This window comes from Balaenoptera physalus, assembly GCF_965194825.1.
Source record: "Balaenoptera physalus genome assembly, chromosome: 19".
NCBI classification, from domain to species: Eukaryota; Metazoa; Chordata; class Mammalia; order Artiodactyla; family Balaenopteridae; genus Balaenoptera; species Balaenoptera physalus.
The window spans coordinates 54,941,059-54,968,688 of NC_138900.1; the positions used below are offsets into that span (position 1 = coordinate 54,941,059).

Genomic DNA, 27,630 nt, shown 5'->3' on the forward strand with positions numbered 1-27,630 from the left:
ACCTATAATGGAAAAGAATCTGAAAAAGAATACATATATATCCATAACGGAATCACTTTGCTGTACACTTGAAACTAACACAACACAGAACTGTGTACCTTGCTCTGGGTCACACAAGCCATTAGGGTGGGAGCTGCCAAATGGGTCAAACAGAAAGCCAGGGAGGGAGGGAGCCAGCTCCACTTTGCACCTTGCTACTTAGTAGCTGTCTGCCTCCAAAGCCCCTGCTCACATCCACCATGTTCACTTCCTGTTCCACTGCTTTCCTTGCTCTGGATGCTCACCAACAAAGGTAGGCTTTTAAGAGAATGAGGCAAATTCAAGTGCTCCCCGAGGGGTGATGTTCACCGGTGGCTGTGCGGCTGAGGCAGTTGGGGAGAACCTTGTGGAAGAAGGAAAACTCAAGGTAGACTTTGGAGAGTCAGGCAGAATTTGGATGGGTGGAGAGGATAGGAAAACACAACCGGCAAGGGGAAATGGGTAAAAACCGATTTGACATCTAATTGGGAGGTAGTCAGGGTGATGATGGGGCTTCCTGTTGGAGTTGAGGGATAGAGAGGGTCTGTCTGTCTTGCCCATGAAAGGACATCTTAATTCTGCCTGGGTAATCTGCTAACAGAGCTTTGGGAGATGGATGTACATTCAAAAAGGCTAATTACCTTCTGCCTGTGAGGTAATGTTGCCATTGCATGTAACTCGGGTACAGAGGCAAAGCCCTTACAGGAAGGGCCTGGCAGCTGGTTTTAGGGGCAGAGCATGGGGTTGCATGTGGATTACTTAGCCCCTCTATGGTCTGTGACGGGGATACACACACACACACACACACACACACACACACACACACACACACACACCAAAAAAAAAACCAAAAGCATTCAAGGGTCAACATTAGTTAGGACCCAATGCCTCTGGTGGCCTCTTGGCTACTTGCCCAAGGACCTAGCAATAACTTTCCCTTTGGCCCTTGGTGGATGGGAGGAAGGCTAGAGCCTGGGGCCCGAGAACTCATAGCAAAGATAAACAAAGCCGGGCACTAGTTAAAGTAGTAAGGACAGATTTTAACCAATATACTATCGCAATAGTATATTGCAACTTCAATTTGCACAGAGGTGACTGGGCCTTTTTAAGGGAGAATGAGGGAGTATGGAGGGAGGTGAGCAGGGGCTCCGTAGAGTCAAAGTGAAAAATTACAAAGGGTTGGTCAGTGTAAATGCTGATTAGGCCAGCTGTATTTGTGAGCTGGCAATTATTGAAGTTAGGACTCCACCCACCCACAGAGACTGGGAGACAGAGGCCCTATCCATTCCAATGATTACATTTCAAGGGAATGGCTTTCAGGTCCTTGAGAAAGACACATAATACATATACATCTGATATACACCTCAAAGGGGCAGGAAGAAGTCACAGTTGTAAGCCCTTTTTAGTATATGCTCTGAGAAAGGGGTGGTGGTGGAGAGCTTATTACAGGTGTTGTCTAGAACAAACAGTAAATTCTGGAGCTTTCTCGGGCAGGCAGTTTAAAGGGGGTTAGGGTCATCCTAGGGATGTGGCCTTGAGGTGTTAGAAACTATGTTATTCGGTTTAAGTCTTTTAATGTGGGCGGAGGAGGGTGGATAAAATTATTTGTGTTGAGAGTGTAGGTTTTGTTTGTTTGTGGGTTTTTTTTTTTTGGCCCCCCCTCGCGGCATGCAGGATCTTAATTCCCCGACAGGGATTTAACCCATGCCCCCTGCAGTAGAAGCTCGGAGTCTTAACCACTGGACCACCAGGGAAGTCCCAAGAGTGTAGTTTTTATAGGCCAAGGTTGAGGCCTGTTGGAGAAGAGGGCCCAGAGGAGCCTGGCTAGAGTTTGGTGGAGCAGAGAACATTTGTCATCTCACAGCTGAAAGAGTCTGAGATCGTGCCTGAGAGTGAAGGTCACCAAGTTTCCCCTTCTGAGGTTTGTAGCTCCCAGAACATCATGTGGTAAGTAGGGTCTACCTGGGTAGGTGTGAGAGTCACTCTCTGCTAACAGACAAGTCAGGAATCCACCTCCCCACCTCTCAATCCTCCGGCCTGTTATAGGTCATCATACACCCAGAAGCAGAGGATACCACTGAGCTGACCCTATCCTATAGATTTGAGATTTCAACCCCTGGCTTGCACCCAGAGCTTGGGGAGTAGCACCAGGTATACCCCACCTGCCCCTCTTTGAAACAGAAAACTTTCCCAGCTTTGGAGAGAATGCTAAGGGCTAAGGTCTGGAACACCTTTCAGGCCCATGTAGTATTTTCCTTTTACTGCATGAACTGATTTATTTATTTAAATTAAAAAGAGCATTTCTGTGGTAAACTAGCCTGAGACCCCGCTTTCTATAGCCTGGTTCTTCAGAGGCTAATATTATTCCACAGCCGGCCCATCCTTGAAGGACAATGCCAGAACTCTAGCCAACAAACGCCAATAGCAGCACTTCTCAAAGTGGTTCCCCAAACCAGCATCACCTGGGAACTTGTTAGAAACGCAAACTCTCAGGTCCACCCTGGAGTTAAGGAAACAGCAACTGGGGGTATGGGTCAGCTGTGTTTGAACAAACTCTCCAGGAGAATCTGATAGACGCCAGTTAGAGAACCACTGGCTTACAGGCCTCCCCTCTGCCAGAGGGGATGAAACTTGGAGGGCAACCTGGAGCTTCATTAAGATTGAGGTAGGTTTGGAAATTGGGGGAAGCATGTGCTAAGAGAAGACATGGAAAAATATTTAAAATGTGTGCACTTTGCCCTAAACAGTTGGGAGATAAGGGCACCAACCAGAGAGGGAGACTGGAATGAGAAGGTGCCCCAGGGGGTGAGCGCTCCAGGAAACCCAGACACTCAGCCCCTTTTTCCCAAGTCGGGAAAACCACACGCCCACGTGGCTCCTGGTGTTCTCTCTTCTCCCGCCTGTGCGCAGCGGCCCCACCGCAGCTCCAGCTTGCGGAGCCCGGGCACGAAGCCAAGCTAGCCTCAGGTCAAGGCTCTTTGCAAGCGTAAATGGGAATGGTATCCGGGGCGCGGTTCTCGGGCCGCAGGCTTCCCCTCTAGTCCCGCTCGGCTGCAGCTGACCACAGCCGTGTCTGAGAGGCATCCTCGGCTACTTTGCATCTCCCTTGAGATCCAGGTATTCAACCCGGGTCCGGGGCATCGCAGACCCCAAATCCTATTTCCACCATCGCGAGCCCGGCCTTCTGGGAATCGAGATCTCCCATCCCCCGCTCCTCTCTTGCGCGGTAGAATCCCTGAGCCTTGGCGAAACTACAAAGCCCACAAGCCCCAAGGCTCACGCGCTATCTTCTGGAAGTAGTAGTTCTGGATGCCGGACACTCCTAGCGGCCCGGCGCAGGCTGGACTCCATATCCCAGCATGCCCAGGGGTGTGAAGGAGGAGGTGGGAGGGGACAGACCAGGAGGATGTGAATGGGGAGGGGGCAGTTGCCCCCCTGCCCCCACCCTTCCCTTCCAGCCGGGCTGGGGTGGGGGGAGGGGCCGGGTTGAGGCGGCGGCGGCGGCTCGGCTGCTCGCTTGGGGAGGGCACGGCCGGCAAGGGCGGGACTGGCCCGCTGCGGGCGGACTGGGGAGCCGCGGAGATAACGGGTCCAGACGCTGGCGGCGGCGGCGGCTTTCTCTGCACGGGCGGAGGCGGCAGCAGGAGCGGCGAGTATGGCCCGCGCGGCGCTCGACGCTGACTGAGGTGCGCGGGCGGGATGAGGGCGGGCGGGATGTGGGGCGCCCCGGGCCCCTCTCTGCCCCGAATCCCCTCTGCGCGGGCAGCTGGCTCGGCCAGCGGCCCACACCCGCCCGGTCCACCCCGGCAACTTCCCCTGGGTCGGGGCGCTGGGCTCCCCCGTGGGGGCGGGGGTCCGCTTACATTGGCCTCAATCCCCTTTCCCCGCCTTCTGCTTCTGCACCTCCAGCCGCTCCCACGCGTGGCTGTTCCGCTCCTTGGCGGCAGCCCGCAGCGCCAGCCCCAGCCCTGGGAAGCGCTCCGTGCCCCAGTCCCGACTTCAGTCCACTGCCTAGTTCGCACCGCCAACCCCCGCGCGCGCTCCTGGCCTGTGCACTACTGAGAGACCCCTGCCCCGCTCCTGTTGGCCGAAGGATGTCTCTGCACCATCAGCACCTCTCTCCTCTTTCCCCTACCTGGCACTGCCCCCTAGCCACCCACAATGGCCCAGTTCTCTCTGATGAGAACTAACAGCTTGACCTCCTTCCCACTTTGGAGAAACTGAGGCTTGGCACAAACCAGGAACTTGGCCAAGTCCATGCCCCAGTCCTGTGGGGCTGGTCTGAGCCCATGTCTTGGCATGGAAGAGTCATTTCTTCCCTCCAGTCATTCCTAGGTGACGGGACCAAACTTTCCAGCTCCCTGCTGCACCTCTGGGCTGAGCTCACTTTAGTCTCCCCTTGGGCTTTCTCCCACTTCTGTTTCCCCCTCCTCCTTCCTGTATTTCACTTCTGGCCTACTCTGCCTGTAGGGTCACCCACCTATTGCTCGTTTAGTCAAGTTAGCCTTTTGATTTTTATTTCTTGCCAACTGCATCCATCTCCCATCCCGCATCTTACTCTACAGTGCTTTATAAAGCACTGTAGAACAGAGTCTAAGGTGGTGTTGGGGGGAAAGGGGAGAGAGAGGGGCTGGTGGTGGAAAGGGAGTGGCAGCCTCTTTCAACCAAAGCTGCTGAGGGGGGATCAGGGCACTCTGGGGTCCCTGGGTGAGTCAATCCTAGCCAGTAACGCACACTCCCATCTTGTCTTTGGGACAGTTGTCTGGAAGCTGGTTGGTCATCCCTTCCTCTTATTATGCCTGATGGACTCCAGCGTCCCCCTGAGATGGAGGGAACCTCCTACATTGGTGGAGATGGCGGTGTAAGAGGAGTCTGGGAGACCACACCCCTAAGCCTCATCTTGCTTCTGCTGCTAACTTTGGAGGGGCTTGCCGGTTCAGGGAAGGATGCCTGCTAGGTGCCCTGAGCTCTTTGTGGAGGAAGATGCAGTGACTGTAGGTGGTGATCGCAAGTTTAGTCGTGGTGTTCAGGATTTGAAGGAAAGAGAGAGCCAGGGCTCAGAGAGGTGGCACAGACTTGCGTGTATAATTCAGTTTTTTGTTTTCAGTTTTTTGTCTTCCTTCGGTAGATTTGCCTAGGGGTCACCCCTTCTTAGCCCAGTCTTCAGTTTCCCAGTGGGAAGTTGGGGGAGGGAGGGAAATCTATGAGCCATCAGGAAGGCAGGCTCTGGGAGTTCCACTGGGGTCCTGAATGAGCAATCTTGATCTGAACCAGATGGTTCTCTGCTTCAGTACCCCTCTCTCATCCCTCCCCCTTGGCTGTGAATAGGACGCCTTTAACCTTGTAACTTGAGAATGGAGGAAGGGAGGCCAGGGGGCCAACTGTCTGTGTGCGTGTTTATGTCTGCATCTGCAGTCACGTGCCAGCTTGCCAGGGACCTGAGGGAGTGACCCTGCACGGGAATGCGGTGTTGTGATGTGCTGTGGCATGCTCACAGCTCTCTAGGAACTTTCTGAGCCCAAACCCTAGATAGTGCCAGTTTCCAAGTTGCTAAGAACCACTTGGTATGGCCTCATGGGCTATTTCCCCATGAGCCAAATCTCTGGACCTGAAACATGCCTCAGGGTGAGGATCACTCTTCTCCAAAAAACTACCTGCAATTATGAGGAGCCCAGAATAGAAGCATGGGGGGACCGGTTTCCCAGAACTGGAGTTCTCTTTTTCCGCGGTCACGGCAAGAGAAGATCTGAGGGGTGGAGTCTGGCGAGAGGGATGGGAAGCTGATTCCGTTGCTTTGTTCTATACCCCATCCTGCCTTGTGTATTTGTGTACTTGATTTCGACCACCATTAAACTATGGAAGTTCTTCAGACATGTCCTCATTTATGAAGTATCACCACCCGGCTTGGTCCTTGGCGCATAGTAGGTGTTCAGTAATTTGAGTTAAAGTGGAGAGTCTTGCAGTTAAAGGGCAGGATTTCTCATACTTGATCAGACATCAGCATCCCCCTGGAGAGCTGTTTAAAGCACAGCTGGCTGGGTCCCACTCCCAGAATTTTCTGGTTCAGGCAGTCTGGGTGGGGCCTAGGATTTGATTTGATTTCTGCCCAGTTTCTTGGCCATAACACTTGAGAACCACTGGTTTGGGGCCATGACAGTTGCTTGGGTGATTAATCCAGGCAGATTGTAAAGTCTTTTTTTTTTTTTTAAATAAATTTATTTATTTATTTGGCTGCGTGGGGTCTTCGTTGCTGCACGTGGGCTTTCTCTAGTTGCGGCGAGCGGGGCAACTCTTCGTTACGGTGCGCGGGCTTCTCATTGTGGTGGCTTCTCGTTGCAGAGCACGGGCTCTAGGCGCGCGGGCTTCAGTAGTTGCGGCTCGCAGGCTCTAGAGAGCAGGCTCAGTAGTTGTGGCGCACGGGCTTAGTTCTGTGGCATGTGGGATCTTCCCAGACCAGGGCTCGCACCCGTGTCCCCTGCACTGACAGGCGGGTTCTTAACCACTGCGCCACCAGGGAAGTCCCCAGAGGTAAAGTCTTAAGAGAGATTTCCTCCTACTGTACTTCCCCACCCAGGCTTGTTCTGGCAGCTGCCCTGGATTAGCCTTTTCCTTCCATTCTCATGCTGCCCAGTGTTGGCTAGGTTGATGGTAGGGGGGACTTGTGGGCCCTGAGCTCCCAGTCTCCCTGTAACCACATAGCAGACACTGCCCTATGGCTATTTGGAAGAAGGCCCCACAAAAGCAGGACATTTAGGCCCCAGGGCTTTGGAAAAGAGGTGGCTGCGTGGCCATGGAGAAGCAGACGCCAAACTAGGCACTCATCTGCCCTGTCCCTCAGAACGAGCAGGCTGGGGTGCTGGCCATGCTGCACACTGGACGGGATGCCTGGGAACCTCTGAAATTTAGAAAAACAGGAGGAACCCCTTACATTGTGCTTTTACTTTGCCAAGCATTTTCCACCTATTGTTCTTTAGGAGGTTGATAAGGCAGATGTAGACATAGGCGGGGTTACTGAGAAACAGAGAGATGCACTGTGGGTCACACAGCAGGCCCAGGGCTCCTGATTCCAACCCTCTGATGGAGCATCTACTAAACCAGTCGCTATGAACAGCTGGAATAATGGCTGCAGTTCCCTGAGCGCTTATTCCTCACCAGTCGCCGGGCTAGATGCTTTCACACGTCAGCTCGTCAGATCCTCACAGCAGTGTTGTGGAGTCGGCATTGTTGTCACTCTTTCCTAGAAGAAGCACTGAGCCTTACAGAACTTATGAGACTTGCCCAAGCTCAGACAGCTGGTAAGTGGAGGATACGGAAGTCAGACTCAGGCCTTACCCACAGCACACCCTGTGCTCTGTGTCACTCACTGTCTGTCTTGCCCAGAAAACCTGTAATTGTCCTCTGGGTTGTCTGCCCCCAGAGCCTGGTGAATTTTACTGAGCCTGGAACTATGCCAGGTGTTGTGGAGGAGAGAATGACCAAGTCACTGTCCGCTGGGAGGGGGATAAGACAGGTACACTAGTGTCCACAGTGGAAGGCAGAAGGGGCAGCCAGCGGCTTGTGGGTTTAAAGGAGGCGGAAGTCATCCGCGTAGAGGGTTCAGAAGAGGCCTTTGGGTTGGGCCCTGAAGGGGCAGGTAGAGTTCCAGCAGTGCCTACAGGCTGGAGAGTTTGCAGGCTAACAGGTGCAGAGAGAGGCCATCATGGCACTTTTAGGGAGTTTTCCCTTTTGGTTGGAGCATAGGAGAAGTATTTCAAAAAGCAGTGAGAAGATCCTGTTTGGTTGCAAGCAACAGCTTGGCTGATTTTGGCAGGAAAGGACTTCATTGGAGGGCTATGGGAACTCCTAGAATCTGAGGGATGACTCAGGACCCAAGTCCCCTCCAGGGTCTTGGAGTGGGTAAGGCAGGAGCCAAAGGCCAGCCTCTTCAGGGTACTTCTGTCGCCAGGATAAATCTGTTCCAGCTGTGCTCTGTAATTTTGTCACCACAGCTTGGGAGTCATATCCCAGGGAGGATATGTCTCTTTGGCCCAGGCTGGGCCATGCTCCTTCCCTGGCCAGGGAAGGGCTGGTGGCATGGTAGGCAGTCCCCCCAGACTGTATCCAAAAGCTGAAGTCCCCAGAAGAAGTGGCAGTGGGCACTGCGAGAGATCAGTCCAGCAAGGTGCTCAACGAAGACTCGAATCGGCAGACAGCAAAGGGAGGGCTTGGTTCTGAAAGGCTTCTGAGCAGGCAGAGGGCAGGCTGGCAGCAAGGTATGGCTGGGTCATAAGGGGACAAGAAAAGAAGGGAGGGAGGAAACGGAAAACTAGGTAGGGTCCAGGTGAGACGTAATGAAGGCTGGAACTTGGCAGTAGAAATGGAAAAGAAGGGACTGATTCTAGAGAATTGTGAAAGTGGATATCTTCTGGAACAGACGCTTGATTGGCTAGGGTTTGACACTTCATTGCTTGGGTGATGAGGTTGGTTCCTTTAGCTGAAATGGGGCAGTCAGGAGGAGAAAGAGTTTGCAGGAGATGATGCGTCTTTGCTTTGGAGGGCTGCATGCGGGGTGCTCACGGCACACACGGAACCCTGGTGAGCTCGTTACTCCTGACTCCATGCTGCCTGAGGTTTGGGGCCTCAGCCCTGAGGAGGTGGGGCCCCAAAGCTTCAGGGGCCCAGTACATCCTGAGAGCAGCTGGGGCTTTCTTGTCCACGCTCAACATGCCTACATCTCTTCTGTCTCCACACTTCCCCCTGGGTGGCCTTCTTCCTCCTCCTTCCCCTTCCCCACTCAGATCCCATGCCCCAAATTCCCCCACCACGTGTTCCCAATACCTGAGCCCTTAACCAACTAAAGGACCTGGCCCAGCTCTCTGGGGACTTAGGTTTTAGATTTTCTGCTCAGAATGGTTGTTAACAAGTCCTCACTAACTCTTAGGGCAAACATCTCCAAATGACATTTTGCAAGGAGAGGGTCTGAACTTTGCCTGCTATCTGGGGACAACAGGCTTTTCCTCCAGTTAGGTGGGGCTCACCAGGGACGCCTGTGTGTTTCCGTAAGCAGCCGTTCTAGAGCACTTCTTGGTGCTTATTCATAAATCATTATACAGCATGTTGTCAATCACGCTTTCATGTTGCCATTGCAGATCTCTCCTAAGGCCCCAGGGCGTAGGCTGGGCTTTGGGCCACCCCAACTTTCTAGCTGAGAACTGGGGAAGTTTCCTCCTACAGGAACGGGAGGGAGGGGACAGGGTCCTCTCTGGGGTGGGGCAGGAGGGGCAGTGCTGAAGAGTACTTATCTCCACAGATTCTCAGAGAGAAGGTCATCTTCCTGGGGTGAAGAGGACTGTTCCCCTCAGTTAGGGCTGTTAGCATTCAAATATAAGTGATATTTTGTCACCTATGAATGCAGTGCATTCCACCATGTACAGTAAGGTGAACCAGGGACAAGAGAAATCTAGAGAAAAATGTAACTTTTCTTTATTTTGATGTCAGTGCTAAATTTGTATTTGTGAAATAATAACATTAAAACAAAACAAACAGTTCTGCTCTCAGTTGTTGAAAAACATCCTCAAATGGCTTCTTCCTTCAAGGGGATGTGACTCTGCAAATGAGGAAGTCCAGAGAGGGAAAGAGGTTGACTGACATCACCCCACTGGCTGCTGACGTGGGAGGGGAGCCGGCAGCACACGCATCTCCTGCCTGGAGGGGCGTCGTTCTCTGTCCTGCAGTCCTCTGTTTCTCATCTCTTGCTAGTTTATCACCTTTGCCCATTAGCATCCTTTTTCCTTTTTTCTCCTTCTCTTCCTCTCTAGGATCAGGGAGGGAAACATACCAGAGGGACACAGAAAGCAGCCCTGCTTCTGTGCAGTTGAGGCATGAGGCCCGTCCTGCTCCTGAAAGGGGGCTTGAGGGAGGGCAGGAGACCCTGAGGTGTTGGGGCATGACCCAGGGACCCCAGAGGGCAGCCCTCACCCTTTCTCTCTGAATCCTTCTGCTGTAAAGTCCTAGCACAGCAGGCAGGCAACAGCCTCCCAGCTTGAGCAGGTCTGCAGCCTTCTGAGGAAGAAAATCAGCAACAAAAGCGAATAGCTAATTGGTCTAGAGGGAACCGTTCTGGTGAGGAAGAATCAACAAGTTGTTAGTGTGGCTGAAGGGAATTCAGAGAGGCTGGAGTGGGTAGTGAGAGGGGAAGTTGAGGTGGATTGTAGGAGGAGGCACAAGTGTGGGAACTGAGGGCGGGAGTGGGGATTCCCCCTCCCCACTCATGTCACCTCCCACAGCTCCACCCTGCTCCTTCACTCCCACTCCTTCCTTCCTTTTTTTTTTTTTTTATTGACATGTAATTGACATATAACCTTAGGTCAGTTTCCGGTGTACAACATAATGATTCCATATTTGTATACACTGTGAAATGTCTGCAAATGAGTTAACATCTGTCACCATGCATAGTTACCACCTCCTTCCTTCCTGGTGGGGAGGGTCCCTTTGGGTTTACAAGGGACTCTCCCCTGACCTGTCAGTGGAGTTCCCTCCAACCCTCATTCTCACCCAAGTTCAGTTGAAAACAAAATACCTCTTTTGATACTGATGGTAAGCTGGAACCAGAGTCAGGAGGAAACAAAAGTCTCTGTGGCCCGGTGCTGAGTCCTCTGGCCGAGCAAGTGGAACAGACAGCAGCCGGAGGGACTGAGGCTGTGCGGGAAGGCAGGGGAGGGGCGAGAGCCCCTGAGCTCCCAGTTCCTGTCTCTTGGGTTTTCTAGGGAACCATCTGAGTCCGAGGCAGCCACAAGGGAGTTTCCAGGGGTTGGCCTTCTCTCTGTTCCGTCCTGTCCCAGAGGGCTTTGTATTTCCCTGAGCCCACACCTGTGTAGCTTCTGGCTAATTCCTGGGGTCTCCAGCATAGCTCAGGAGGAAACCCCAGATACCACAGGTAGAGGGAGATGGGAAAGCCCGAAGGGGGTTTGGAGAGGCATGGGAACCCTGTTCAGGCTCTTCCAGTATCGGGGAGCCAACGTTGGCACTTCCTTAGAGGAAGATGCTGTGAAATGGGAGCAGGGCAAGCAGTTTTATGTCAGGGAGCTCCAGCCCAAGGCCACAGTGGCAGCTGATGGATGAAGGGGTTTCCTCAGTGTCTGAAAAGCAATTCACGCTTGACCCTAAAGCAGCAGTGGATAAATGTGAGTTCAGAGCTCTCAAGTGGCATTTCCTGTGATTAACACAGAAGATACCTCACCCCTCTTTACACCTGGTTGAGATATTTCACAAGGTGTCTTCTTCCACTCATGCTGCCCACCCGCCATGCCAGCAATTCCTGCCCATCCTGGATCTGTGGGCCTACCCTGCCATTCATCCTGTGCAAAACAGGAAGAGGAGCCAGCAGACCCTCTATTGTCTGCCACTGTGGCCAGGGTGGGGGCCTGGCCTGAATGAGAGCCTCAGGGCAGGGCTATTTGGCTCTTCCAAAGAGGAAGCAGTTTGTTTGGTCAGGGGGCCCCGATGATTTTCATAGTCCAGGGCCCAGTCTGGCTGGGTGTATACAGGATTCTCACTGTCTTACTTACCCGCAGGGGGTTTGGTGCTGTGTGACCCAGGGGAAGTCGCTGCCCCTCTCTGGGCCCCAGAGTCCTCATCTGTAAATAAAGAATTTAAAGACCTGTTCAGGAATTTGCTCTCAAATCGTCTGGTAGACCTGACAGAGGAATGCCGTATCCTGAGTGAGGAGGTAGTGCTGGGGCCCAGGATGCCACCATGCAGTCCAGACGTCCGTGGGAATCGGTTTGACCTTTCTGCTAACCCGCTTGGATGTACTGAACAGCAGCCAGCCTGCTCCGGCATCTCTCTGGAGAACTTGGGCTCCTGCAGCCAAGGGAGCTGTCCCCGTGCCTCCCGTTGTCCTCATCCCCACCTCCCAACCCTCGCTCTGCCTCTGTCCTGGGTTCAGGCAGAAAAACCCAACTGGTCTCTCATTGCGTTCTTCCCTTCCTATACTGGCCTAAACTGATTAGGCCTTGGGGTGACTGTTTATAGGCTTCCTGTTTCTTTCTGCTCCCAGTCCCCTCACCTCCTTATGCCCTCACTCTGCTCTAGCAAGATTTTTTCCCCAAAGCCAGCATGGGAGGTTGGATGACAGGCTGATCATGGGAGACGCCAGATCGGCAGCACAGACTCCTGGCGGGTCTGCAAGGAGTTGAGAACACGCCTGGAAGGGGGCTGGGTAGAGTTTCTTAGTAGAGGAGAGAAGGAAGATGGTGAGGCAAAGGCCACACATAACATGATGCAAAGGCCTGAACTGAATGGGCAGGGACCACTGGCCCCGAGGAGACCAGTTTGAGCAGAGCATAACATTTCATTGCTCAAGAAGGAGAAGCAGGATGGAGAGGTCTGGCCAAGAGATGGGCCCCAAGAACCACCCTGGCAGTGGGGGAAGGCCTGGGCTTTCCCAGGGCTGGACTGGTTGCACACGATTGTGCTGGAAGTATGGGAAGGGTTGTTAATGACCGTTTGTTCTCCACAGGCTGTGAGGCTGCCAAGGGTCAGTCTGATAAGAGGGAAGAGATAGACTTCTTGAGTTTTATCCTCCTGACAGCTGCCTTCTCTCAGCCTGCGCCACAGATAACTGACAGGCTATTGTGGCCCTGCTCTATCTTCTCTCCTTTCTGATATACACAGCCCCTGGCTTCAGCCCAGCTGGGCTTCCCCTGCCTGGCCTCCAGCTCCCGTTCCCATCTGTGGTTAGATGAAGTCTGTACTGGGGGAGGGTCAGTCCTGGCAAGACTGAGCTGTTCTGAGCCTGACCTGGGAGTGGGACATACTCCAGGGTGCAGCCAGGGCTCTGGGCTGAGCAGTGACTCCCAGACCTGCCTGGTGCATTTTGGTCTCAGGGTTAACCTGCCACTCAGCCAGCCAGACGTGGGACCATGGGGTCTTAAGGGAGTCCCACCTTTGCCCCAGAGCTTTGGGAGGGCTGGGTGTTTTGCTGGGAGGAGTGGAAATGGGGATCTGATGGAACTTGCATTTGGAAAGATAACTTTGGCCTTTCTCTGGAGAATGAATTGGAGGGGGTGTCCCTTGAGTAGATCTGGGACTTCAGCAGTTAAGGGGCTACTATTGGTGGAGGGTGACAGTTCCTTGGATAGAGTGATGGTGGCAGACGTGGAGGAAGGTAGAAAGCTGAGAGATTTGGGTGGTAAACAGGTGGACTTTATAAGAGGTTGGCTGCAGGAGGTTGAAGGAAGGAAGGGACAGAGATGGCTCCCAGGTTTCAGGGTTGGCTGGATGATGTCCCTTTCCAGACACTGGGAATACAGAAGGGAGTCCAGTCTGAGGGGCTTAGAGCATGCGTGAGTTTGATTTGGAGCAGGGTGAGTTTGAGGTACTTTTGGGTGCCTCTAAGGTATGTCATCAAAGGGGCGGCTTCCAGAAATGAGTGGCATAGATGTGTCTGGAGTTCAGGGGAGTGTCTGGCATCATTTGAAAAGCCAGACATGACTCTTAACAGGTTGAGAAACAGGTTTGGAAAGGGTTCCTCCCAAAATCCATTGCCAGACAAGGAATGGAACCTAGGGTCATGACTTCCTGTTGCGTTCTATGTCCAGGGTCATCTTTTCTTTCCCTGACCACTTCAGCCGGTTCAGGGCCCAGCCGGGCAGCACCCTCCCCTCCAGAGTCTTGCTTGTGATGGGGGGACTCCAGCTGTGGGCAGTCCTGACCCCAGGCCACCCAGAAAGTCCATGCACGTCAGTGGCTCTCTCACCATCTGTACATCTGGGCAGTGTCCCCGGCTGGAGAAGGGTGTGGGTCCTGGCCAGGAATGAGTCACTGATGGGAATCCCAGAATCACTCCTGTTCCTGTGGGCCCATGGGCCTCTGAGCTGGGTTGACGTATCAAGGACAGGGTTTTAGGGCCAGGTTCAGGGCAACCCTTCTGCACCAGATGGCAAGCGATACTGTAGTGGCTTTTTAAAATTCCTTTAAATGAAATGCAGAATGGTTGTACATGTGTGCAAGATTGTATCAGTTGGACTTCTTCAATTACAACAGCCAAGAATCCAACTCAAAATGCTTTGATAAAAGGGAATCCGTTGACTCATACCTGAGAGAATGGCTGGCCACGTACAGGGAAGATGAGGGACTCAAACAACGCCATCTCGCCCCGCCCTTCTCCATGGTGACACCGTTCTCAGTTCCCACGTGGTGGAAGGTGCTGTCAGCAGTGCAGGCCTCCGTCTTCTCAGCATCCCATCCCAGGACGGCCACAGGAGTCCTGGGTTCACTTGGAATCAGGGTCCTTGCCCAACCTTGGATCAAGTACTGTGGCTGGCTGCGTTTGGTGCTCTGATTGGCCAGGCACAGGGATGGAAATTTGGGGAGAGATGACTCCCCAAAGGAAAATGGGGTTGTCGTCCATTCTGAAGGCTTCGTGTATGGAGGCAATAGGCAGAGCTAGGTGTGCATGTCAGAATCACCACTGTAGACAAACTTATAAGGATTTATTGCCATGTATTCATTCGCCTTGTTAAAAACTGAATGCTAGCATGTAGAACGGGACTTAGAATCATTGAGTCATTCCATTTACAGATCAGGAAGTGGAGGTTGAGAAATATGCCGGATCTCCTCAAACCAGTAGGTAGAAGAACTGAGTCCAGAACCCAGGTCATCTGACTTGCAGGCTGAGGCTCTTTCCAGTAGTAAGTGGTGTCTTTTAGGGAGGAGCCCCCGTGCCCCGGTTGCCCATCCACAAAGTCATTCATCCCCTGGGCTGCAAGACAAAGAGTAGACACAGGCAGGTTATGGCAAATGGTCCCTTCCTCGTGGTGGCCCGGGGCCATCTGTCTGAGATGAGGGAGACATTCACTCAGTGTGCGTTCAACCAGGTCCCAGTAAACAGAGGAGGCCTTGGCCCAAGTCTGCCCGCTTCTGCCCTGGTGCTGCCTCCATCCCCTCCCCGTCTCCCCTGTCATCTCAGCTTCCTAGATGCTCACCCTCCTCTGTGCTGTTTCCTGCTGGGGCCTAGATAAGGATGTGGCTCTAGGGCTGCTGTGCTTTCTGGATTATGTTGTATTTCCTGCTGGGGAGGGTTGTGCCCCTGTGTCTTCTCCCTTGGAAGAGAATGCCCAGGATGGTGGTGCCAGTTTCAGGTACAGAGAGATGAATAGCACAATTTTGGCCTCAGTTCGCCCGTCACCCCCAATTTGTAAAGGGTACAGATGTTTGACCCAGCTTGGCAGAGCCAAGAATGGGGTGTTGTAGAAAGAGCTCTGAGGGAATTTCCTGGCGGTCCAGTGGTTAGGACTCTGCGCTTTCACTACCGAGGGCCTGGGTTCAGTCCCTGGTTGGGGAGCTAAGATCCTGCAAGCTGGGCGGTGCAGCAAAAAAAAAAAAAAGTGCTTGGGGCTTCGAGCCTCACCTTAGCAGGAGGAGACCTCAAGTTCAGTCTGACACAGGTGTCTTGCCCAGAGTGGGTCACTCCCCTGGGGCCCCTGGTCAGAAAGGGAAGGCTGTCCCCTGAGTGTGACATGTATGTTAATAAGATGCTGGAGGTCCTGGGAGCTTGGGGGTGCTTCTCCCCAGCTCCAGGGTGCTCAGTGAGCAAGGCGGGGCTCTTCTGAGTTTGGGACTGAATTCCTTTTTCATTCTGACCATCTCCTCATGCATCTTTCCTCCTGCCCTTCATATACTTGCTGACAGCCAGTCTTCTCTCCTGAACTGTCTGCCAACCCAGACTGACCAGAGCGCTGTGTCTGCCCTGCATGCTTGGCTCCCGCAGGCTCCCTGGTCCACCTGTTTCTGTCTGGGTTCATGTTCTCAGAGATTGGCCAGCTTGGGTCCGGCCTCCTGTTCCCTCAGGCTTAGCCACAGTGCCTACTCTTGTCCCTGACTCCCTCTTCTCGGTGAGGCTGAAATTCGCTGGTACCTCGGGTACATAGTGCCTTGCAGCTTATAGTCATCGCTTATTTCATCTTGACGGGGACTGTGAGGTAAGCAGGGCAGCAGGCATCATGATGCCCATTTTACAGTTGGAGGACCTGAGGCCCAGAGAGGTAAGATTTGCCCAGACATGCAACTGTCGGATAGCAAAGCCAGTCCTGGAATTGAGGTCATCTGGGTTTAGTCCAGAGTTCACTGTAAAATGTTAACTCATAGACACATGTTGAGGTGGGGCTGCCCCAGTCTCACCACCCAAGGGGCTTGAAAGGAGGCCCTGGGCCCCACCTCTTGGTGGCCCCCAGGTCACCCTGTACAGCCCAAGCCCCAAATAAGCACCATCATATTGGCCATCCCCTTGTAACCCCAGGATACATAATAAAGTTAGCCAAAAGATACCGCTCCCTGGGGACCATCGTGATGGACCCCAGTCGGTGTATTCCTCCCCTCCATGTTCCCCCGAGGTTGACAACAGTAATAGATGTGATGACAGATACTATCTTAGCAGGGAACATATAACGTAGGCCAGGTCCAGGAGGATGAATCGCTCTTTGAGGATGGGACTGGGGACGGCTCCTTGCTCCCCCACCCTGGCTCTCCTCACCCAGGGGCGAGGGGCAGAGGCAGGGCAAGGGGAAGGCTGCCTTTGCTCTACTCATAGCAGCTGATATTGCCACTTCCCTGAAGGGAAAGCGGATTACCTGCCTAGCAACCTTGGGGATGTTCTTTCCTCCCAGGGGTCCTGCCTGAGTCAGTCACAGTATATTATCAGCTCCTCAGTGACGAGGAAGACGGCTTAGCCAGAGCAAGGGGGGAATGAAAGCAGGTGTGCACTGGCCTCTACAGTTTACCAGCCACCTGCTCTCTGCCTTCTGGAGCTGAATATTAGTGACACAGGGATTAGCGGGGGCGCAGGGCAGGGGTGCTTCCTGCGGGATTGGTGCTGGCAGTTGCCCTGTGGCACCAGGCTGGGCACTAGCTCGGGGCGTCTAACTGCAATCCCAAGGTTTCTGTGGGAAAGATGACTCCAGAGGACACAGGCTGAGCAAAGGGCCCACCTCTGGGCCTCTCTGCACCTCCACTCCCGAGGGAGAGAGGGGACATTGCTCCCTTTAATCTCCTGGTCCAGGCATGGATGCAAAAACACCTCCTTTGGGTTTTCATTAGCATAGCTGCCACAGGCTGACCTTTCCGAAAGACGTTACTAAGTATAAAAGGAGAACAAAGGAAAGCTAAAGATAGGGTGTATGAAGAGTAAAAACAGTCTGGCTCACAAAGGACAGGTTACTGGTTTGTTTCCAGGGTTTTCGGGGTACTCTCCCCACTGGAGATACCCACCCCTGGGACCAGCGCACCTCTGTACGCCTTTCTGCCAGTCTCTGGTCTCCTAGCGCTGACCTGTCTCCCTGTCTAAGGACCCCTGGGACCCATCCTGCCATGAGTCCTCTTCAGGGCAGGTGGGCCACCTCCTCTCTACTCAGGGCTGATTGGCTGTGAGGGAATATAGCTCCTTCCCGAGGTCCCCCAGGGAATTGGCACCTACATGACTGTACCTATAACAGTGTCACCTTATTTATTCTAAGTAAGCCTTGTAACAGGGCCCCATCTCTTGACACAGCACTCAGGCCCCAGCTTAGCCCACAAGCTGCCGTAAAGGCTTGGTGGTTCTCCGGCATCTGATCTTGGCAGGAATTATACAAGTCTCACCACCAGCCTCCCTCTTCCCACTGGGCCACAAGAATAGAAACTGATAAGCTGGCCTGGTTGATGTAAGTTTTCGGGTGGGGTTGGGGGGAAAGAGTGTTCTGGTTTAAAAAAAAAAAAAGCAAAAAGAACACTTTGAAGTCATCTAGTCTTGATGAAGGAAGGAGATAAGCGCCTGACCACAAAGCGGAGTTTCCAGCCTGCAGCCCCACTTCTGCATCCTGCCTGGCATGTAGGTGGTGCCCAGGAGCCAGACGGTGTCCACGCCCCAAACGGCTGCCTGCCAGCACGCAAGGTGCTCCCATTTCATAACCAGTGTTCAGATGAAGCCGCAAAAAAAATCAAAAGAACCGCCTCCTGATAAGGAAATGTGGGGGCAGGGCGGATAGAGTAAGGGAGGTTGTCTGCCGACGGTTACAGCCCACTGTTGCTGCCCTGCTGAGCTTGGAGCCCTTTAGAGAAACTTGCCCCAGACAAAGCAGGCCTCCGTGCCTGCAGCCTGGACTGTCACCTTCATGATATTGCCTGGTCCTAGAGGCTCTGGCAGACTTCCCACCTGGGTGGCTTGGCTGGGCCATGCGGATTGAAGAGTTCCAGCCATAGGTTATACCAACTCAGGGGAAGAGGTTTACACAGTCCTGGCACTGAGGACACAGAGCCCTGTTCTCACTTGCACCTTCAAGTGTGACGCTGGCCCTAGTGGAGTGAGTGTGCGCCCCTGACTTCCGCCCCGGGTTGGGGGACGGAAGACCCCCAGAACGGGGGCTGCTATGCTCCCAGAAGCACTGTTTCTGGACCTTCGCATCCCAGGAGCTCTGCCAGCCTTGTCAGGGGCCGGAGCTTGCCCTATGTATCAGAGCTTTGGGCCAGGTCCATCCCAGTATGCCCCCCAGGAAGGGCTGGTGTCTGCCCCCTGGTTGCTGAGGGCCTGGAGTCCTGCTGGGTCGTGCGCGTACAATGAGTACACAGACAGCGGTCCTGCAGCCCTCCTTTCCAGCGAAGCATCAGTCACCCTGCTTCCCGGGCCCCTCTCCCGCAGGGTCACAGTGCAGGCCAGTTAGGTTAAGACCTCTTCCCCCGGCATTCTCTCCCCCATCCCCCCATCCCACAGAGGATGTGGGGATAGATGCTGGAGTTTTAAGTTGAATCCTTCAACTCTGGGCCTGGGCCAAGGCCTGGCTGGAGTTGTGAGCCACAGAGACTGTGGCCTGGAAGATTCTAGAAGCACAGCTTCTCCCTTCCCTAGGTGTGTACTGGCAGGACTTGTACAGACCCTAGCTCAGCCCTTCCCCATCAGCTTTCTTCAGGTGGCCAACCTTCCGGTGCTTACAGTACAGGGAGGAGGACCCTGTCCAGAGCCCCGTGCCACAGTGCAGGCTGGGGAGGGGGCGAGCCAGGGCAGTGGTGGCACACAGAAGCACCAGTCCTGTCCCTTCCCCAGTGGTGAGGGCGAGAGTGATCAGATGCAGGATTTCTTGGGGGGGCTGGTTGGGAGTTAGAAAGGCAACGCCCTGCCTCTCTCTGCCATGTGTATGAATCTGCTGTTTCAGGAGAACATTCGCCCTTTGCCCCCAGCCCCTGGAGCTTCCTTCTCAGTCTGCATGCCCTTGCCTGGGAGCATTCCAGGAAGCTGTCTGGGTGTATGGACCAGGTTTTCACAGGCTCGTCCCCTGCCACGTGGGTGTATGGGTTGGGGAGAAGGGGGTTGAAGGTTACCTGGAGAAACCATTTACTCCTTTCTTTTCACCCAGTTCTGGCAGGAGCAATGGAATGCACTGAGACTCTCTTTTAAACCTTCTATCTATCAAACTTACACTAGTCCTCCCACCCCAGGGTAGAGGGTGTGTGCGTTTGGGGGAGCCAGCGTTGAGGAGGATTGGAGTAGCCCATGTTTCTGAGCAAGGAGGACTCCCATTGATAAGCGTGAGTTGGACGGGAAGCATGATCCTTCTCCCCAAGGGGTCTGTAAGTTGAGGATTGACTCACCTCTTCTTTCTTGAAGCCCTCGGCTCTGCCCTCCACCCGTGTTCTAGCTGGTGGGTATTGCTCTGGTTATGCCCCTCTGAAGGCCTCTGGGATATGCTGTTACCAGCTCCCTCCTCTTTAGAGGGAGAGGCTGACAGCTGGGACCTGGGTTGCTGGTCTCTGGGGTCAGCTGCCCTTGGCATACCCTTGGAAGGGCAGCTCTCCTAGGGGGAGCCTGGCTGGCAAAACCAAGGAGCCCTGGGTGGCGGGCAGACTAGAGGGGCTGGTGGGGCGTCCTCAAAACAGAGGAGTCCCATTGCTCTGCTCCTCGACAGAGCAGGAGCTGCGAGGCTGGAGAGAGAAGAGCTTTGCTAAGGGGTCAGTGATGCGACTGTACAAGGAGGGAGAGGCCTGGGGCTCTTCCCATGCTGTCTGCCACTCCCCACTGTGATAATATTTGCTGAATAAAAATATTTGCTTTTCTCTTGAGATTCAGAACATCCCCTAGGCATCCTGACAAGGTGCAGAAGGAAAAGGAGGGCCCGGCAGCTTTTCTGTGGCTCTTCATTACATCTCTGGTGTGACTGAGATCTGAATCTTAAACAGTGAAGAATAGCCAAGCCTCCCACGCTTTGAACCTTATCTTTAGAGGAAATCAGAGCAGACTGTAAGCACCATGGTCCCCTGACCCTGGGTGTGGGTGGGGTAGTCAAGTTTAACTGCCCTTGGAAGGGAGAGTTGGGCAATAAGGTCTAGACCTCAGCTTCTCCAGACTCCTCTCTGACTTGCCCTAGGCCACCATTTAATTCATCCTGCTCCCTGCTTCCTCCAAAAGTCCTCAAAGAAACTTAGATTACTTTCCCAATCTCCTACCTTCAGGGTCTTCCGCCTGTCTCCTGCCTCTCTCTCTTTCTTTTTTTTTTCTTTTTTTGGGGCGAGCGTGGAATCTTAAGCCCTGGACTGCCAGGGAGGTCCATCTCCTGCTTCTCTTAATGTCAGAGGCTTTCAGCCCTGTAGAGGAACCCCCTTATAAACTTTGTCTCTTTTAGAATCTTTTTTTTTTTTCAGGACCAAGAATAGGTTTATTCAGATCCATGGTCGGTTACAAGTTTGGTCTGATTACTAGTCACAGCCCCAAATGCCACTATTCTGAGTTTTCATCAAAATACAAAGCCCAATACTTAACAGTTTGAAAACTTAAAAAAAGACACCAAAGACTAAGGCTTTTAAAAATCTCACTTGAAAAGTTCTCCCGGGTGCGTCGTCTGTAGAATGAAACGCGTGTGAGGTGCTGTGTGTCTTTTCTAGAATCTTGCTGCCAGCTTGTGTCTAGAGAGCCACAGAGGTGGCCAAGTATGGGATGGACCTCAGTGAGCTGTTTAGAAGCAGCTCAGGGCAGGCCTCTGTTCTGTGTAGTGTGATGAAGCCAGGGAGCAGGTGACAGGCTCCGTGACCCACAAGCTCTGCCACAGGATGGACACAGCATTGTTCGCTGTGCAGCCTGGGGGTGGGGGTCATTGGGGCAGAGCTGGCTCGGAGACCTCAGGTCTACGCTGCCCACTCCACCTCCCTGGAAGCTGCCACTGTGGGGGGTCGATGGGGTGGGCGGGCAGTACCTGTGGTTAGGCAGGGAAGGAATCTCTGGAGACCCTGGCGGTGCTGGCCTGGGGAAGCCGGGGCTGGAGTGGGGCTGAGGGTGCTGAGGAACCTGTGGTGCCTATCCAGGGTCACGGGCCTGCAGCCCAGAGAGCTGGCCAGGCTGGGTCTGGGACTAACCAAACCGTGGCCCTCCACCCGCCCACCCCAGGAGCACAGGCACTGAGGCTGGGAGCTTTCTGGCTCTTGTCCTTCCAGAAACCCTCCAAAATAGATGGTACTCCCATTTTACAGATCAGGGCATGGATCCGAGGGGCTAAATGGTTAATAGCTGACAAGCGGCAAAACCAGGAAGTGAAGCCAGGTTTTTCTAGGTGCCTTCTTCATTTTGGGAGGCTTGACTGGAAAGGGACTTTGAGCTGCGGTGGATGGTTGTGAGATCTGACGAGTCCTAGCTAGGGAGGACTTAGCCAGCAGCCTGCGGTGCTTAGGGGAGCCACCAGAGAGAGTACTGTCCCTAGCAGCCCTGGTGTGTCTCTGCTGACAGAAGCTCAAGAGCAGTCCACTTCAACTGTTCCCACCGTCCCGGCAGCTTCTCTAGCTTTTACACACTCACCCTTCTCATTGCCTCCGATTTGTGAAATCTGGTTTGTACCTGAGGCCTCGTGTTTCTTGGTGGTCCATGAGAAGTTAGAGAAAGCTTTCACTTCTAGAATGTCAAAGCTGGAAGAGTGGGGGCTGATTATAATGATCACTTCCATCTGCATATTTATACAGTGATTTATAGAAGTGGCTTCAAAACATTTTTTCATTACCATTTATTTCTTCTACTTCTTATTTTTTATTATTTTTTACTTTTTAAAATTCATATGTATTTTTTATTTTGGCCATGCCGTGCGGCTTGAGGGATCTCAGTTCCCCAACAAGGGATTGAGCCTGGGCCATGGCAGTGAGAGCTCCGAATCCTAACCAGTGGACTACCAGGGAACCCCCCTCTTCTGCTTCTTATAACCCTGGGGTTATGTAGAGAGGTGATATTCAGTTGGACAAAATTTTTTTTAATTTTTATTTTATATTGGAGTGTAGTTGATTTACAGTGCTGTGTTAGTTTCAGGTATAGAGCAAAGTGATTCAGTTATACATATACATGTATCTATTCTTTTTCAGATTCTTTTCCCATATTATTACATAGTATTTAGTATTGAGTAGCGTTCCCTGTGCTATACAGTAGGTCCTTGTTGATTATCTTTTTTTTTTTTTTATAAATTTATTTATTTTTATTTTTGGCTGTGTTGGGTTTTCGTTGTTGCACGAGGGCTTTCTCTAGTTGCAGCGAGCGGGGGCTACCCTTTGTTGTGGTGCACGGGCTCCTCATTGCGGTGGCTTCTCTTCTTGCGACACACGGGCTCAGCTGCTGTGGCTCACGGGCTCTAGAGCACAGGCTCAGCAGTTGTGGCGCACGGGCTTAGTTGCTCTGCGGCATGTGGGATCTTCCTGGACCAGGGCTCGAACACGTGTCCCCTGTGTTGGCAGGCGGACTCCCAACCACTGCACCACCAGGGAAGCCCCGATTATCTATTTTATATATAGTAGTGTGTATATGTTAATCCCAACCTCCTAAATTATCCCTCCCCCCCATGGACAAATATTTTTTGATGCCTACTATATGAAGGCCAATGCTAGATAGTGAATTAAATAACATGGTGTCTGTACACTTAGAGCTTAAGTGAAGGAGATAAACATGTCTGTGTCTTTTTAGGTTTCGTGTATGATCTTAATAAATATGGGCCAGATTTGGCCTGTGGTCCAAATTAACTCATAACCCCTGGAGGGTAGGACACGGTGAGAGATGAGGCTTAGGAGGGTGGCCTGGTTTGGGGATCTCTGGATGCTATGTGAAAGAGCCTGACCTTGGCCCCATGATTGAGAGAGCTGCATCTCCATCTTATGTGCTTTTGAACGCAGGAAGGTGATGAGTTTGTTAAGTCTGAAATGCCACATGGCTAAAGAGGCAGTTGAGAATACAATCTAGAATCTAGGGTAGAAGGGCAGGCTCTTGATTTGGAGGGGGATGGGGCACCGTAGAGAGGCAAAGGAGAAAAAGGGCTGGGGGCTGAACCTTCAGAATCCATTAGCAGCTGAAAGAAACAAGCAGTGAGGGGTCTGAGTCAAGAAAGCTGATTGTGATGGCTTGGAAGTCAAAGTGGTGGTCAGCAGGAACAAGCAGGAGATAATCAGAGAGGAAGAGGCTGGAGGTGGGATAGCCTTCCTCTGATGGTTCAAGAACCTTGGCCTGGAAAGAAAAAGTGGCTAGCTGCCTGGTGATAGCCTGGACTCGAATATGGCTCCTGAGTTCACTGCTGTTCTGATGTAATTGAAACTAAAGGCTGGGCCTGCTGCAGGTGGGCTGGGGACTTGAAGAGAGTCAGATGGACCTTTCATCAGGAGTGTCCATGTAGCCAGTATGCATGTTTCCCCGGCCAGGTGAAACACTGGGAAATGCTCAAGTGGTGTGGAAGAGGGGCTGAAGGCAGGGCTGGCCTTCCTCAGTGAAGACCTGGTCAGACCACATCTGAAAGATGCTATTTGCATGTCTGCCCGCCCCTGTCCCCATCCCATGGTGGACTGGAATGAAGATGGGGTGGGGATGGGAGAGCAGTTTTAATTGGAACTTTTGATCAGCTTACCCCAGGCTGTCTCAGTCGGCTTCCCTCAGTGTACTGGCTGGAGTTCTGTGAATCTCGTTAGAGCTGGTTTGATATACCTTCTCAGGAGACTGGTATTGGCAGGGATTCCCAGTTCCTTGGTATAAATAGTTTAATCCAACTCATCCAGTGAAGATGGCACTGTAAATTTATACTCTAAACACATAGCAGTAATACATAAAGAGAAAAAATGCTGAAAACATAGTCATGTACTCCCCCTCCCTCCCCACACAAAATGATAAACATCCCTGTGATGAGAAATGGAGCAAGAATGCACACGGGAGAGCAGGGCAGAAGCTGCAGGCCTGCTGGTCTCTGAGACTGGATGCAGGCAGAAGTGGCTAGAAATCTGGGGTAACAGAGCTATGAAGTGCTCAACACAAAGCATGGAATTAGAGCTGGTACACTGCTGGAACCCAGGGGCTGGGAAAACAGTTGCTGTCACCCATTCCCTGGGGCTATGGCTTACCATGAAGATGCTTACCTAGGGGGACAGACCATCAGAGCCTGGACCTAAGCTGAGCTGGTACTATAAGATATGATTCTAGACCAGGAGACCCAAAGGACCTGGGGAGGCAAAGGTGAAAACCCCCAGATTGGGGAGAGATGAGCTTATATATTCAGAAACATGTGAGGAAAACTAATATGAAAAAAGAAAAAGTTACCCCAGAAGAAATGAAAATAACAGAGTAATCAGAAAATGTCTTTAATAGAAATAGGTTAAGGATCCTCAAAGAGATTAGGGAAACAGGATATTCATTAAAGAAAAGAAAGGGAAATTGTAAAAGAAACGAGAATATGTGATTATGAAAATTTTAAATTAAAAATTCTAGCAGCGAAAAATAGTGTAATTAGAATTTGAAACAATGGATAGCTGTAGCCTGGACACATAGAACTCAAGAATTGGAAGCTAATGCTGAGGAATTAATCTAGAATGCAGCACAGACATGGAGGACATGTTACAGGCTTTAGCACAAGTCTAGTAGGAATTCCAGATATGAGTCAAGGAAATGGCAAAAAAATATTTGAAGTGATAATGGCTGAGAATTCCAGAATTGAAGAAACAGCACGAATACCAAACAAAATAAATACCTAGATATAGTGAAACTGCAGATAAGAATAAAGGGAAAATATGGGAATTCCCTGGCGGTCCAGTGGTTAGGACTCCGTGCTTCCACTGCAGGGGGCACGGGTTTGATCCCTGGTCAGGGAACTAAGATCCCACAAGCCGTGTGGCACAGCCAAAATAAAATAAAATAATTAAAGGGAAAATATTTAAAACTACCAGAGAAATAAAAGAATTCAAAGAAACAGCAATGAGACCGACAGACAACATTTCATCAACATTAGATGCCAGAGATGATAGAGGACTATCTTAGGGAAACTAGAATTCTATATCCAGTTATCATTCAAGAATGAGGTGAAATAAAGATATTTTTGGACATGCTAAGACAGTTTTATCTATAGATCCTGGCTAAAAGAACTACTAAAGGTATACTTCAGTAAGAAGAAAACTCGGGGGAAGGAGGGGGTTGCTAGCACCAGCATTGAGCGCAGAAATTGAAATAGTACGTTGGTACATTTAACTATAGACAGTATATCTGGATGCTTAAGTCACTCACAGTGACTTAAACTCTAGAAAATATTTAATTAGCTTATAATGAGAAGTGTGGAGGTAGGGAGTTCCAGGGTTGGGGCAGTGGTCTAATATTGACATGAAGAACCCTGGATCATTCCATCGTTCTGCTGTGCCATCTTAAGGGTATAAGATCTTTCTTCTCATGGTTGTGAGATGGCTGCTGCTGCTCTAGGTAACATATCATCACCCTATAGCTTCCCAAGCAGGAAGGCAGGGAGATGCTAAGAGAAAGGAAGCTTGCTTTCTTTTTTTTTTAAATACATCATTTTAAGGACCATGATCTTTTTTTTTTTAAATTAATTAATTTATTTATTTTTGTTTTTTGTTTTTAATTTTTTAATTAATTTATTTATTTATTTATTAATATTAACTAATATTAATTATTTATTTATTTATGGCTGTGTTGGGTCTTAGTTTCTGTGCGAGGGCTTTCTCTAGTTGCGGCAAGTGGGGGCCACTCTTCATCATGGTGCACGGGCCTTTCACTATCGTGGCCTCTCTTGTTGCGGAGCACAGGCTCCAGACGTGCAGGCTCAGTAGTTGTGGCTCACGGGCCCAGTTGCTCCACGGCATGTGGGATCTTCCCAGACCAGGGCTCGAACCCGTGTCCCCTGCATTGGCAGGCAGATTCTCAACCACTGCGCCACCAGGGAAGCCCCGAAAGGGAGCTTTCTAATGTGCCCCTTTTTTGGGAAGGAGAATCTGTCCAAGAAGGCCCCAGCAGACATCTCCTTATGTCTCATTGGCCCGAGCTGGTTCATTCTTACACCAATTCCTGGTAAAAGGGAACAGGCTTACTGTGGTTGGCTTTGACCAGGCTTGCCTCATCTCCTGGGACTGGGTTCTTTGCTGCCTGAGCAAAATCAGGATTCTGTTGGCAGGAAAGAAGGGGGAGTGGCTGCTGGTAGGCAACCAACAGTGTCTGCCACAGATAGCAAAACACACAAACAGAAATCCAGTGTCTAGTTTGTTTTTTAATTTTACAAAAGGAAAACTAAAATTGTTGACCACATTATCAAGGAAGAATAAGGTAAAGTAAGGAAGGGAATTTCCTTGTTAAATCACATCAAGTTTCTGCCTTGTTAAACAGAATAGTACTGCTGAAAACTGTAGACCTCATTAGGACAATGTATATATGCTAACAATTTAAGATAACCACTAAAAGAAGAGGAATATAATTTCCAAGCCAGGAGGAAAAAAAGTGGTGGGAGTAGGGATAGTGTGTCAGTCCAACAAGTCAGGAAAAGAAAAAAGAACTAAAGGAAAACTAGTGAAGAGAAAACAAAGATAGTAACATGAGTCCAAATACATAAGCGTAAAGGGTTATACTCATGTGTTAAAAAGAAAAAAGCTATCAGACTGGATAAAATGCAAATAAGAAGTGGTCTGGAGCCTGGAGAGACTGGTCAGTGGACACAGGGGCTTAACAGGAACCGCCCTGGCCTTCATCATACAGGTGGTTCTGTTCTTTAAATAACTTTCTATTTATTCCTCACCCCATCTTCCTGCCTCTCCTCAACAGTTTCTGTCTGGCTTTGCCTTGCTACTGAGATGGTATTGTTTTTCTAGATCTCTCCCTGCCTACTGTAGATATGTATAACAAATTCCTGGACTCCTACCCCACGCCCAACACCAACAAATCACACTGGGACTCCTTTAAGGGGCAGGTGTGGTGCAGAGCCGGGACCCCACATCCCAGCTGTCCCCCTGCCCCACCCTCTCCCCGTGCCTTAGAGCCCAGCATTCCTCCCCTTAGAGCCTGTTTCTTAGGGTGCAACATCGATCTGCTTGTGATGGAGACTGATGGTTTATTTCTCTGGGACTTATTTGAAAGTTAGCCAGAGTGATGATCATAGGCCGGAAGAAATGTTAGCTCTTGCTTTCTGGTTTCCTGGCTGCCAACTCAGGACAGCATCAGAAGTACTGGAGCTGAGATCTCAGACTCGACATCAAGACAAAGTGAGGTGTCCTGCCGGAAGACAGGGGCTCCTGAGGCAGACACTGCCAGAGGGGTTGTAACTGGGGAGCGAGGAGGCCTGAGTCACTAGGATAACTGAGGGGTGTGTGCCAGAGGGTGGTGCCAGCATGTTGCAA

At 51.6% G+C, this 27,630-nt stretch overlaps 1 protein-coding gene across 9 annotated transcripts in view; it reads left to right on the forward strand.

Moving 5' to 3' along the window:
* Nucleotides 1-3,465: 3,465 nt before the first annotated feature.
* The window catches only part of ST3GAL2 (ST3 beta-galactoside alpha-2,3-sialyltransferase 2), a 61,363-nt gene continuing 37,198 nt past the window's right edge, over nucleotides 3,466-27,630 (forward strand). For all 9 annotated transcript variants that reach the window (XM_082439179.1, XM_082439177.1, XM_082439176.1 and 6 more), the window contains exon 1: nucleotides 3,466-3,704. The gene's annotated coding sequence lies outside the window, so the exon portion shown is untranslated. The remainder of the gene's footprint in view (nucleotides 3,705-27,630) is intronic.